Genomic DNA, 12,781 nt, shown 5'->3' with positions numbered 1-12,781 from the left:
CTCAAACGGCTATAACGTGAGCTACAGAGTTCCAAACGACGCGGTTTCAGTTGCGTTGGAAAGCTAACGTCCGAGGCTTCGATTTGATATATAATTTGCCATAGTTACCTTGATGCCAGGCGACGCCAACGCTTGGGTCACGTGGACGCGTGACCTGGCCAACATCCAATCCGCGTGGTCACGTGGACGACGCGGCCACGTCACTTTTCCGCGACCTGTACGGACCAGAAAGCGCTGGAAGTGATTTCTGGGCTGTTTCTGACCCAGTCTTCGGCCCAGAGAACACAGATTAGAGGCTATAAAGTGGGGGAATGCATCCATTCATAATGATGCTCTCATAATTCACTTCTCATGATTTAGATCTAGTTTGGAGAGAGGTTCTCTCTCTCCCTTTAGGATTTAGGTAGTGTTTTTAGAAATTAGAATTTAGGACTTCTCTTAGCTTTCTAGAGTGACTCTCGATCCAGGTTCAATATTCCTATTTTCTATTTAAATCTCTCTTTTATATTTTTGATTACTCTGAAGCTTTTATTATGTTTGATTGATGTTGCCCAATTGGCTGTTGATGACATTTTTATTTAATGATATTTGAGGTATTTTAGTTTATGATTGTCCCTTTTTATTATTCCCAATCTGAGGATATTGTTATTCTAGTAGATTTAGTTTTTCCCCTTTTGGCTTTGGTTAAATAATTGGTGACTCTAGAGTTATCAAACTCATTGTTGATTGAAAATTGGAATTCATCCACTTAACTTACCTTCATAGTTAGAGGTTAACAAAGTGGGAGAAAAAATCCAATTCTCATCACAATTGATAAGGATAACTAGGAAAGGACCTCCAGTTCTTATACCTTGCCAAAGGTTTATTTTACAGCTATTATTTTATTTTATTTTACTTATCATATAATATATTCGCATCTTACCTCCTAAACCCCAATTTACAACTCATAACCAATAATAAGAACATACCTCCCTGCAATTCCTTGAGAAGACGACCCGAGGTTTAAATACTCGGTTATCAATTTTAAAGGGATTTGTTACTTGTGACAACCAAAACGTTTGTATGAAGGGATTTTTGTTGGTTTAGAGACTATATCTACAACGCGACTGTTTTTATGAAATTCTTTACTGGCAAAAATCCTAACGTCAGGTGGAATCAAACTTCAAATGATCAAGGCAGCTTAAGTGGTTCGCTCCTAAATTTTGTGTTCCACTTCTATCTTTGATTGCTAGATCAAATTCTTGGAGAAGTAAAATCCAATGAATTAATCTAGGTTTATACTCCTTCTTTTCCAAAAGAAATTTTAAAACCGCATGATCTGAATATACTACCACCTTAGAGCCAAGCACGTAGGCTCAAAATTTATCTAAAGCAAAGACAATAGCCATCAACTCTTTCTCGGTGGTAGTATAATTGGATTGTGCACTATCTATAGTCTTAGAAGCATAGGGAATGACATAAGGATTCTTACCATCGTGTTGTGAAAGAACGGCCCCCACTGTATGGTTAGATGAATCACACATAATCTCAAATGGGTTACTTTAATTCAGCCCTCGCACTATGGGGCTTTGGTTAAGGAATCCTTTAGCGTGTCAAACACTTCCTTGCAAGCATCATTGAAATCAAACACCACCTCCTTCTAAAGCAAACTTGAGAGTGGTAAGGTAATCCTACTGAAATCCTTGATAAATCGCCTGTAGAAATCTGCATGTCCCAGAAAAAAATGTATCTCCCTCACCGAGGAGGGGTAAGGCAAGCTAGATATAACATCAATCTTGGTCGGGTCCACGAAAATTCTGTGGCTTGAGACAATGTAGCCCAATACTATGCCACTGGGACCGTATCAAATTAGACCTCAGCAACTCAAGTTATGCTCATTGGAGTGTGAAGAGGTCAGCGTTGACAACATCCACAAATTCTCTTTGCACTTGTCTTCAATTCTTGATTCCTCCTTATTCTTTTGCTTCTCTTTTCCTAAAATTTTTCTACAAGAATCATGAAACCAAGGAAATCAAAGGACTAATAAAATAGCCTTGAAAATCATATAATTATTAAGCAAAAGTCATAACTTTTCTAGAAGAATTACTAATGAAAAGTGCTTAAAATGCTCACGCATCAATAACTTGGCCTCTAGACCCTCAAAGTTGATGAAACTTTTTTTATATGAAAATTGGGTCCGAAATATTTATGTCATTCAAAGAACGGGTGTAAAACAATTTTTAACAAAAAAAAATGGTGTGAAAAAACTGAATTCTGCATCAAAATAACTTTTTCTAAAAATTGGGAGGCATGCGTACACGGAACAAGCGTGCGTACGCGAGGATGGGACTCTGCCCAACACTCATGCATATGTGGCCGTTGGCATGCGTACGCGGAAATCCCTTCCTGTTTTGAATGCTCACATACATGGGAACGTGCATGCGTATGCATGACCCTTGTTTTACTAAAAAGGTGATTTTTGTGTTTTTAATCACTCCTCTAGCTTTCTAAACCTCTGTAATTACTGTTTAGGATTCCCTACCTAGTTTTTAAGCTTTGGGAAAGGGAGAATACATTGAGTGGATTTAGTTAGATAATTTTTTTTTGAAATTAAAGATGGTGACTTAGGCTTGGGAAGTCCTGTGGATGGAATAACTAGAGTAAATTGGCGGAGTGTTGCTTTGATGATGGATTGAGAAAAGTGAATGATTAAGGTTGTTGAACATGATGAGGATGACAGTAATCACTGAGACTGAATAGTATAATACTGATGTACAATGACTGATAAGTCGCTATGCACTTAACAAGGACGGTGGTTAAGCCTACTTGTCAAGGTTGCAGCACCGGTGTCAGGACGGTGGTTAATCCTGCTTACGTTGAGATGTGAGGTTTAAGGCGGAGTATCCCACTCGCATCCTTTCATGTCACAAGAGTGGGCCGAGTACTATATCCCAAGATAGTGGATCGGACACTATATCCCAGGAGCACTAACTATATTCGTGACCGAAAGACTATATCCCAAGGGAATGTATCATGTTAGTAGTTGAACCGACAAGTGATATCATGGCCAATAAGACAAGCATTCATCATATGCATTCTTATGTGTTTATTTGCTTTGTTTACTTGCATTGTGCCAACTTTTATAACATGTTTAATTACTAATTGAATTATCTGTTGTATATGTACATTACTTGTATTTTACTTGCTTGCACTATTTGTGTTTTCTACTGGGATTGAGAAGACTCGGTCAGCGATGGCGATGGGATTGCATGGAGGATAGGTTGGAGAAGGCTATGCGACAACGGTGATCTGTTAGTTTAGAAAATCCTTAAGATTAGATAACCCTTTTTGGAAATTTTATTAAAATGTTTCTACGTTTGAATCTTATACATGTGGGAAGTTCTAGGATTGCCTTTGGCTTTTCAAAACCTTATATCTTAACTATTGGGCACTATTAGCATATTGAGAACCTCCAGTTCTCATACCATATGTTGTTCTTGTTTTTCAGATGTAAATCGCAACCCACCTCGATAAGTTTGCAGATGGTGACAGAACGGAGGATGCTCACTTTTGTCTTTTGTTTATTTTGTTGTAGTTATTCTCTCACTTTTGGTTATTGTAGTTGTTGCCTTCGAGGTTTAAACTTTGAGAGATAGGATGTATCTGTTTTAACTTTCAAAAATTTTGTTGTATTTTGTTTAACTAATCAGCCTAAACTCCACGGGCTATGATATATATACATATAAATATACCTTATTTATCTTGTATCTATAATCTCTTCTTCTTACCTTTACGCTTTAGTTATCATGTGTGAATGCTTTGCGCTTTTGTATCTCTATTTTTTGCGTCTTTGAGCTTTTATTCCTTCATGGGGCTTCTAGTTTTAATATTCCTTGTTATATATTATTGTATTAAGCTTTAGAACCGTCGTGACGCTTTATCGTCCTTTGCTTTTGGTGCGGAATTTCAAAATCACAAACTAACCGGCAAGTACACCGGGTCGTACCAAGTAATACTTTAGGTGAGTGAGGGTCGATCCCACGAGGATTGATGGACCAATCAACAATAATTGAGTGATTAACTTAGTCAGACAAGTAAAAAATAGTGTTTTGGGTTCAAAAGAATTAAACAAAAATTCAGGAATTAAGAAAGCAAACAGTAGATTTGGTATGAAAGATATATGAGAGAAACGTTAAGGTTTCAAAGATATTTATTTTTCCGGATTAAAGGTTCTTACTAAATACTTTAATCATGCAAGATTCAATCTCCTCTAACTTAATCAACTGTCAATTCCTTGGTCACCTGAATTAGATTAAAAGTTTAGGTCCAATTCTAGTTTATTAGCCACATAAACCCTAATTATCCAAATATAAGATGATTATATGTCACGTATCACGTTAAGTCTAGGCAATTAGATATTTAGGAAGAAATACTTTCAAGCTGTGATTCAAGTGAGTTAACTTTTCCAAGAATCAACAAGAATTCATATAGAAAAAGAGTTATCTTCCAATATACTCAAATTCATAAGATGAAGAACGAAAGTAATACTTGAATATAAATCAGTAAATTAATTGAAAATATAACGATAATAATATTAATCCATAGAATAAATAGAGCTCCTAACCTTAACAATGGAGGTTTAGTTGCTCATGAAAAAAATAAACCCTAGCAGTGAAAAGTATAAAGTGCGGAAGAGGAGAGGCAGAAATCCTAGGCCAAGATATATTCTCCTTTTATATCTAATCCTAATTAATGTAAAATATATTTTCTAAACACTGATTATTCTCCCTCTAAGTGTGAATGAAAACTAAATTTAAATTAAAACATATAGAGATCACGTTGCTAGCTTCTCAGAAGGTGTGGGGACCACATAAGATCCTAAAGCTGGTGCTAAACATGAGTCGCACCAAGTTTGGCACCGTTGTGGCCGAAACAAATGGGAACCAAGTGATGATCCCGGTGCCAAACTTGAACTTCACCAAGTTTGGTGCCACGTTGTACGTAAACTTTGCATGCATTCCAATCCTCTCGGTGCCAAACACCAGTGGTATGGCGTTTGACGCCACCATAGCCGCATGCACTTGCTCTTTATGTGTTGATCCTGGTACCAAACTTGGAATTTCCAAGTTTGGCGCCACTATGGCCAAACTGAATGATGAGTTTTGTGTGCTTGTGGCACCAAACTTGGATAGTCAAAGTTTGGCACCACCTTCAACATCCAAGTGGCTCTATTTCTCCTATCTGAACTCCGTCAAATCTGTCCGAACGCTACCTAAAATGGATCAAATTACACACAACTCAAAGTAGCATTCATAGTGGCTTAAAATACCTGAATCTTGATTAAACTTAACAAATTCAAATGCAAATTCACTAAGAAAAGATAGGAAAGATGCTCACGCATTAGCTTTACGGCTAAAGGTAAGGCTTAGGGTGTTATGTCTGTCGTAAGATATGACCGTGCACTTTAATTCTCCGAATTTTCCCAATGAGATGATAATTGATTGATGATATATATATATATATATATATATATATATATATATATATATATATATATATACTCTTGGGGATGCGCGCACGTAGAGACTGTCCAGGGTTCGCAATCGGACATATCGGTTTTGGCTGGATAATCAATAGATGAGACTCATCGACCATAGGGCAAGCATACATCATATACATTTGTATGTTTTATTTGGATTTCATTTGTTTTAGCGTGCTATTTATTTAACTGCAATTAACTGCTACTTGATCTACTTGCTGTATTTGCTACCTATACTTGTGTTTTTCATGTTTATTTTGCCTGTGTTTGTTTCTGAGAGATTCCTCTTGAGGGTGGAGGAGGCGCTGAAGATTGTTCCACTTGGAGATTCAGAGGATTGCAGAAAAAGGAAACTAGGTGTTAGATTAGATTCTTTAGATTTAGTTACCCTATTTTTGGTTTAGTAAAAATTTTAGGATATAAATACATGTTGTTGGAGTTTTGGAATGCCTCTGAGTTTTCGGGACATTATTTATTATCTATGCAAGCACCTTTTCCATACTGAGAATCCCCGATTTTCATTTCATACATATATTATTGTTTTTAGATGCAGGACGTGAGACACCACGTTGAGCGTGCTGGAGACTCTTGAGACGCGAAGATCTACATTTGGGATATTTTGTATTCAATATTTTGTATATGTATATATGTAGTATTCTCCATCTTGTAGATAACTTATATTTTATCCCTCTTAGAGGTTGAGACTGGAGAAACAGGACTTGTATTTCGTCTTTTGGAAAATACTTTGGGGTTGTATATATGTATAAATATACTCTGGCTAGCCTTTGCTTCACAGGCCGAGTTTGAAACTTGCTATTTGTATCTTTGGTACTCTATATCATATGTATATTAGGCTTGCTTACGCTGTTATCTATTTTCTTCTATGCTTAACCGTTTTGAATGTGATGCATGTTTCGTGTTATGTTTTGCTTAAGGGCAATGCTACGATGTAGAAGTAAAAAAGCTTCTACACATGAGGAATATGCGTGGCTTGTATTTAGAGACAACAAGTGTCCTCTTTTACCGTTTTGGCCATTCAAAAAAAGCGTATAGGACTTAACACATTTCAACTTTTTCAGAATTTTGCAGTGTATTAGAAGAATGAATTAAAATTAAGTTAGTTTGTTAATTTTTTTATTGGGTCAACTACTTTTAGTAATTTTTTTTAACCTTGAATCCAAAATTTTGAGCAACAGGAATTGAAAGAACAACGTAACTGGAATTGAAATGAGCAACCATCTCTGACTAAAACAGAAAAAATGGAGCAACGATCACAAAATCCACTAAAATACTATTACCTACCATAAAAAGCTCATCTATTAATGAATCTGTAACATGATAATATATATAATTACTACTAATTAATCAAACCAAAATCAAACCAACCCCACCATATATTTACGGTGTTTTATTAATGTTTTCATGAAAAAAAATATACTATAGCAAATATTGAAATAATTTTGAGGAAATAAAAAATTGGTATATTTTTTTCTTAATTGAAAGTAAATATAAATTTAAAAAAAATTATTTTATTGAATATATATTATTTTAAGTGCTATTAAATATAAATTCTTTTATATACTTTATAGTTTATTATATTTTATGATAGTTTTCTTCTCAAATACTTTAGAATTATAATTTAAAATTTAAAGTAAAAAATTTATTATTTAAAGTTTGAAATTTGAGATAAATAAAATAAATTAAAAAAATAACTAATGTTGGCTGTTTGGTTATCTAACATTACTATTGACAAATTTACTTTTTATCAACTATAATAAAAGCATCTTTTCAAAAACAAATATAATGAAAGCATAACACTATGAAATAAGGGATAAGGTTTGTAAAAAAAATTTATACTCCTTACTTAAATTTAATAGGTATTTTCCAACTCATTTTCTCTTGATTAATACGTTGATTTATTTATTTATTTTAAATATTTCACATTTTTTCAATATACTAAAAATATTAAAAACTTAACTTTAATTTCTTAACTAACCATATTATACGAATAATAATTAGATCCTTCGTTCTTATTTAATTTATATCTATTTATTTTGTATTAATAAAATTCATAATACTGAGAAGTGAGAACTATCTTTGATTATAGTATAAAAATGACTGAAACTTAATGATTTATTATTAATTTGTTATATTGTTCTTTCAATTCTTGTTGCTCAGAATTTTGGATCCAAAGAAAAAAATTACTCAAAATAGTTGATCTAATAAAAAAATTAACAAACTAACTTAATTTTAATTCATTCTTTTAATACATTACAAAATTTCTAAAAATATTGAAATGTGTTAAGTCCTGTATACGTTTTTTGAATGGCAAAAAAAAAAAAAGAGAACACTTGTCATTTCTAAACACAAGTTACGCAAATTTTTTATGTGTAGAAACTTTTTTACTTTTACACCATAGCATTGCCCTTTGCTTAATTTTTCTTCAAGGTTTTTAGTTAAAGTTCTTTTCATATGTGGCTATGTACGTATTTTACTTTTAGAGGTTGTAATATTCCACCACCTCTAATTTACGAACTTAAGCGTAAAGTTTTGTGTGGTAGAGTGTTACAAACATCATCACACTTAAAATAAACATAGTCATTGTTGTTTGTTGACATCTTAAATAATTGTTGTCTAGACCCTGAGGTTGATGAGAGACACCTCTACGATTTGTTCCGCCAGGCCTGACAAGTGGTTTTGGTTTGTTTTGTCCCCATCCTTTTGTAAAATTTATTTTTGTTATGTTTTGTTTGATTGTGTTTTTTCTTTCATGATTGTTTGTAAACTTTGTATGAATAAATGGAGTGTTATTTGTGCAATATGAGTACTGCAAATGCAATGTTAAGTGTCATACTATGATTTATTTATATATTGATGTTTCTTTCTTAGCAAAGTACCTTGCTTCTGTTAGGATTGTAACAATGTTTTAATTGTCCTTAGTTGGTGCCATTATAGAATTATTTCCAAGCCTTACTCTTTATCATTCATTTTTCAAATTGGAATATCCTAAAGAACTTTATCTTTAACTTTGTGTCTATACTCTTGCTATACATTTTCTTTTATTTGTTATTCTAACAAATCGATCTGATGAAAAATCTAAAATCGCATCCTATGATCTCTATAATGTTGATTTGTGTGATGGAATCCTTAAGAATATATGTTTTTAAGCTTTTTTCTTTGCATGTTGCATGCTTGATTAAATGCCTATAAACTCTTTAAATTTTGCTTCATTTGTTCTAACGATACGATTAAGAAGTTAGTTAATGAATGCAGGGTAGTTAATCAGAATTAACTAATATATGGGACTTAGGACTTAAGAGCATCAGCTTATGATTTGATATTACTAAAACGGAGTTAGAAATGTGTAGCCACATTGCCTTCGTTACTTATATTCTATTGGATATGAAGAAATTAGAGATGCAATGGTAGTGTATTTTGGCATTGTAGTTAGATTCTATTAACAAAATTAGAGAGAGAATTTTGTGCTCTAAATTGAAAACCGCTATGTCATAATCATTTATGAATTGTGACGTGGTGTTTTTTTTTTTTTTATAAATTGCTATTGTCATGATTATTCTACCTTACTCACTCATTACTTATTTAATCCATGATTTCAGTTTAAATTATTTACTTACAAGAATACACTATTTTTTTTTTTGACCCACTATATTTTTATTTGACATATGAAATTGTGGTTCTTAACTTGCATGCTGGATTAGCAGATAATATAAATAAACTTAAATGTATTATATAAGAAATTAAGGTCAAAATGCATAGTTGTTGAATGTATACGAACATTTAGATTACATAATCTATTTTATTTTTTTCAATGAAAAGAAAAACTAAAACCCACTTATTTAAGTATTGTCCTTTTTTTTCTTTTATCGCTACAAAGCACATTTTCTAAATGTATGCAAAACATTTTCAAAGATACAACAATAGTTGGTGGTTCTCATAATTTTCTAACTGTGAATATAACAATGATAATGTAAGTTTTTGTTTACTTTTCAAGTTGTATTTGTGACTTCAGTTTTTTTATTCAATAGTTTGACTACATAGTTTTAAGTTGCATTGGTTCTTAATTAATAGGCTCTGTTGAGAGTAAATAATAATTAATTCTTTTTTCCATTTGGCAGTACTATCAGTTATGAATGTGAACCGTCATTGTCTCGAAAAAAATTTTAGCTAGACAGTTTCTATGTAACAAACAATATTCTTTAAATCAGATTTAAAAAAGAAAAAAAATAAATGGTAGTTAAGAAAATGCTTAGTTTGATAAAAAGAATTGCTCATGAAATAATTTAAGGTGACTTCTTTAGGGATTTAAATGAGGTATTATTTTATTTAGTTTCAACATGTGTGTATGTTTGAATTTCTTAACATGCTTTGCGGAATAAAAGGATGTCTATTTAGTATTTTAAGGACTTTAAATTCCTCTATTATAAGCTTTAAACTACTTATGTGAATTAAGTAGTTTTAATGATTTTAAAGTTTGATTCTGGACTATTATTAAGACTCGAGCTTTAGAGTTTCACATATTAACAAAGGCAAATGCAGAATAGCCAAATCTAGCGCAATGGTTGGAGCTAGCAATTTTTAGTCTATGGTTAAAATTGTTCTTTATTATCAGAACGAGCAACTCTATATTTTTATTGTAAGTAAAAATATACATTAAAAATCCTATTGACAGATCAAGAATTTTCTTTAATGTAACATTAGTAGTTTAATCATGGGGTTAAGTTTGATTTTGGTCCGTAATGTAGAGGCAAAAAATTTATTTTGTCCCCGACCTTTTTTCGCTATAAAATGGTCCCAAAGGTTTAACTTAGTTTGAAAATCGTCCTTTTTACCAAATTTTTTATTTTTATTATCAAATTACTCCTAACTAAAAAAAATATAAAATAAAAAAACGGAAAAAGGGAGAAGGGAAGGTCGCGCATTGGGGGAGTGTTGCTTCCAGGAAAGAGGGGGAAGGAGGAAGGGAAGGTGGGGAATCTCCACGCCGCCGCCGCTACTCCTCGCCACCACCGCTACTTCCTCGCCGTTGCTCCTTTCTTCCTTAGCACACACTCACACTAATGGCAAGAGAGGAGAGAGCAGAGGAAGAGAGAAAGAGAAGAGAGGAACAGAGCCATTCTCGTCGCCACACCCTTGCCCTTGTCACGATTTGCAGCGCTGCGACCACCACAGCGCCCTCCTTGTCATGATTTGCAACCTGCCACCACCGCATCGCCGTTCTCATCGCAATTCGCGGCGTCGCCACCACTGCCGCAGCTCTTTCCACCCGATCCGCCACCACCACCGCAGCTCTCCTTGCAGCCCCTCCTCCCCCACCACCGCAGCTCTCCTCCCTCACAATTTGCAGTTTACCGCTGCAGCCCCTCCTCCCCCACCACCTTCGCAGCCCTTCCCCTCGCGATATGCATATCACCTGCTCTTCCTTGAGGTCCCTCTAGTGATGTTTTAATTTTTTATTCATTTTTTCTTTAATTTTTCATATTTAAAGGAAGGTGTTTTGCTTCTGCTTATTCCATTGTTGTTATTGATGCTTTTGGTTGCCTCTGTTTATTCCTTTTATTCCATTGTTGTTGTTAATGCTTCTGGTTGTTTCTGCTTCTGCCTGCTTCTGTTTTTGCTTCTGCTTCTGGTTCTACTTTTGTTGTTACTCTAATTCCATTATCCATTGTTATTGTTGTTGTTGATCTTCTGGTTGTTGTTTGATTGTTGTTATTCTACTTCTGTTTCTGCGTTTGCTTGTGCCCTGCGCTTCTGCTTCTGGTTGATTTTTGGGAAGAAGAGAAGAGGGGTATTTTCGTTCGAAAGATAATTTTAAAACTAAGTTAAACCTTCGCGACCATTTTGTAGTGAAAAAAAAGATTGGGGACAAAATAAATTTTCGACCTCTAGGAACCAAAATCATACTTAACCCTGTATAAAATTTTAAAAATATTTTGATATATTACTACCTCTTTCAAATATAATAACATTCCCTAGTAAAAAAATAAATAAATAAATAAATATATAATAATAATAATAATAATAATAATAATAATAATAATAATAATAATAATCTCCTCGAAAAAATGTTCTTTCTCTTAATATTTTATATAATAAATAATCATAAAACACATATATCTTAAATATTTATAACATACTCTCAAATATTTTTTAACTCACTTATTTCTATAAAATTTAAAATTTTTTTTATAGATTGGACAAAATACAAATTTCTGCCAAATCATAACTACATTTTGTGAACATTTATAAATAACTTACAAATAATATAAGAATTTGTCCAATTTCATCGAAAAAATTACAACAAATCTCAAATATATTACATAATTGTATCAATAATCATAGCCTGTTACTCATAAACTAATAGCATAAATGGTGTCTTCTTTCTATATGCTGCCATACACGCATCGTCATTCTACTATGCCATGCACGGCCATCATCACATGATGATTTTTGTTATCAGTACAGTAAAATTTTCTTTTACAAAAAAACTAATTTAAACTGTATCTATGTGTCTAAATATCTGTTTGATTTATTGACTATTCTAATTACCAAATTGACTTAATTAATTTAATTAACTAAAGTACATAATAATATATTAACGCGATAATTTTAAAGAGTTATTATCACACCATTTGCGATAAAAATAATACCCTAATATTAGTTGATTTCATTTTAAAATTACTACAATTACATACAGATTTCATTTTAAAATTACTACAATTACATACACATATGTGAATTATTTTTCATATTGTGTATCCAGAAAATAATTACTATACATTTATATATAAATATATGTAGTTTAATTTATTTTTATTTTTTAATTTATATTTTACATTAATAATTAATTTAATATATACCTAGAACAATTTATTTTATTAGAAATCTAAGAATTTAACATTATAATTATTTGTTTTTCTTTTTTAAATAATTATAAGTATATTGCAAATTTTTTTAAAGCTTATTTATTTTTTTAAAAAAATTAATAAATCTATATGTTTTCAAAAATGTATATATATTCATCTTATTACCCATAAAAAAATAAGCACTTTTAGTATATGTTAATATACTAATATTTTTTTTAAACTCTATTATCAATTAAGTGTAATAGTAATATATACAATCAAGTTTTTTTTGTTTATTTTCTTTTTTTCGCATTCAAATAATTTTTAAACAAGGAAAAAAAAACTAAACACCTTGGGTAAAATTGGAATAATTAATAATAAATAGAAATATTTTTTATAT

Source organism: Arachis stenosperma, chromosome 9 (assembly GCF_014773155.1).
Source record: "Arachis stenosperma cultivar V10309 chromosome 9, arast.V10309.gnm1.PFL2, whole genome shotgun sequence".
Classification (NCBI taxonomy): Eukaryota; Viridiplantae; Streptophyta; class Magnoliopsida; order Fabales; family Fabaceae; genus Arachis; species Arachis stenosperma.
Note: the sequence above shows the minus strand (reverse complement) of the source record.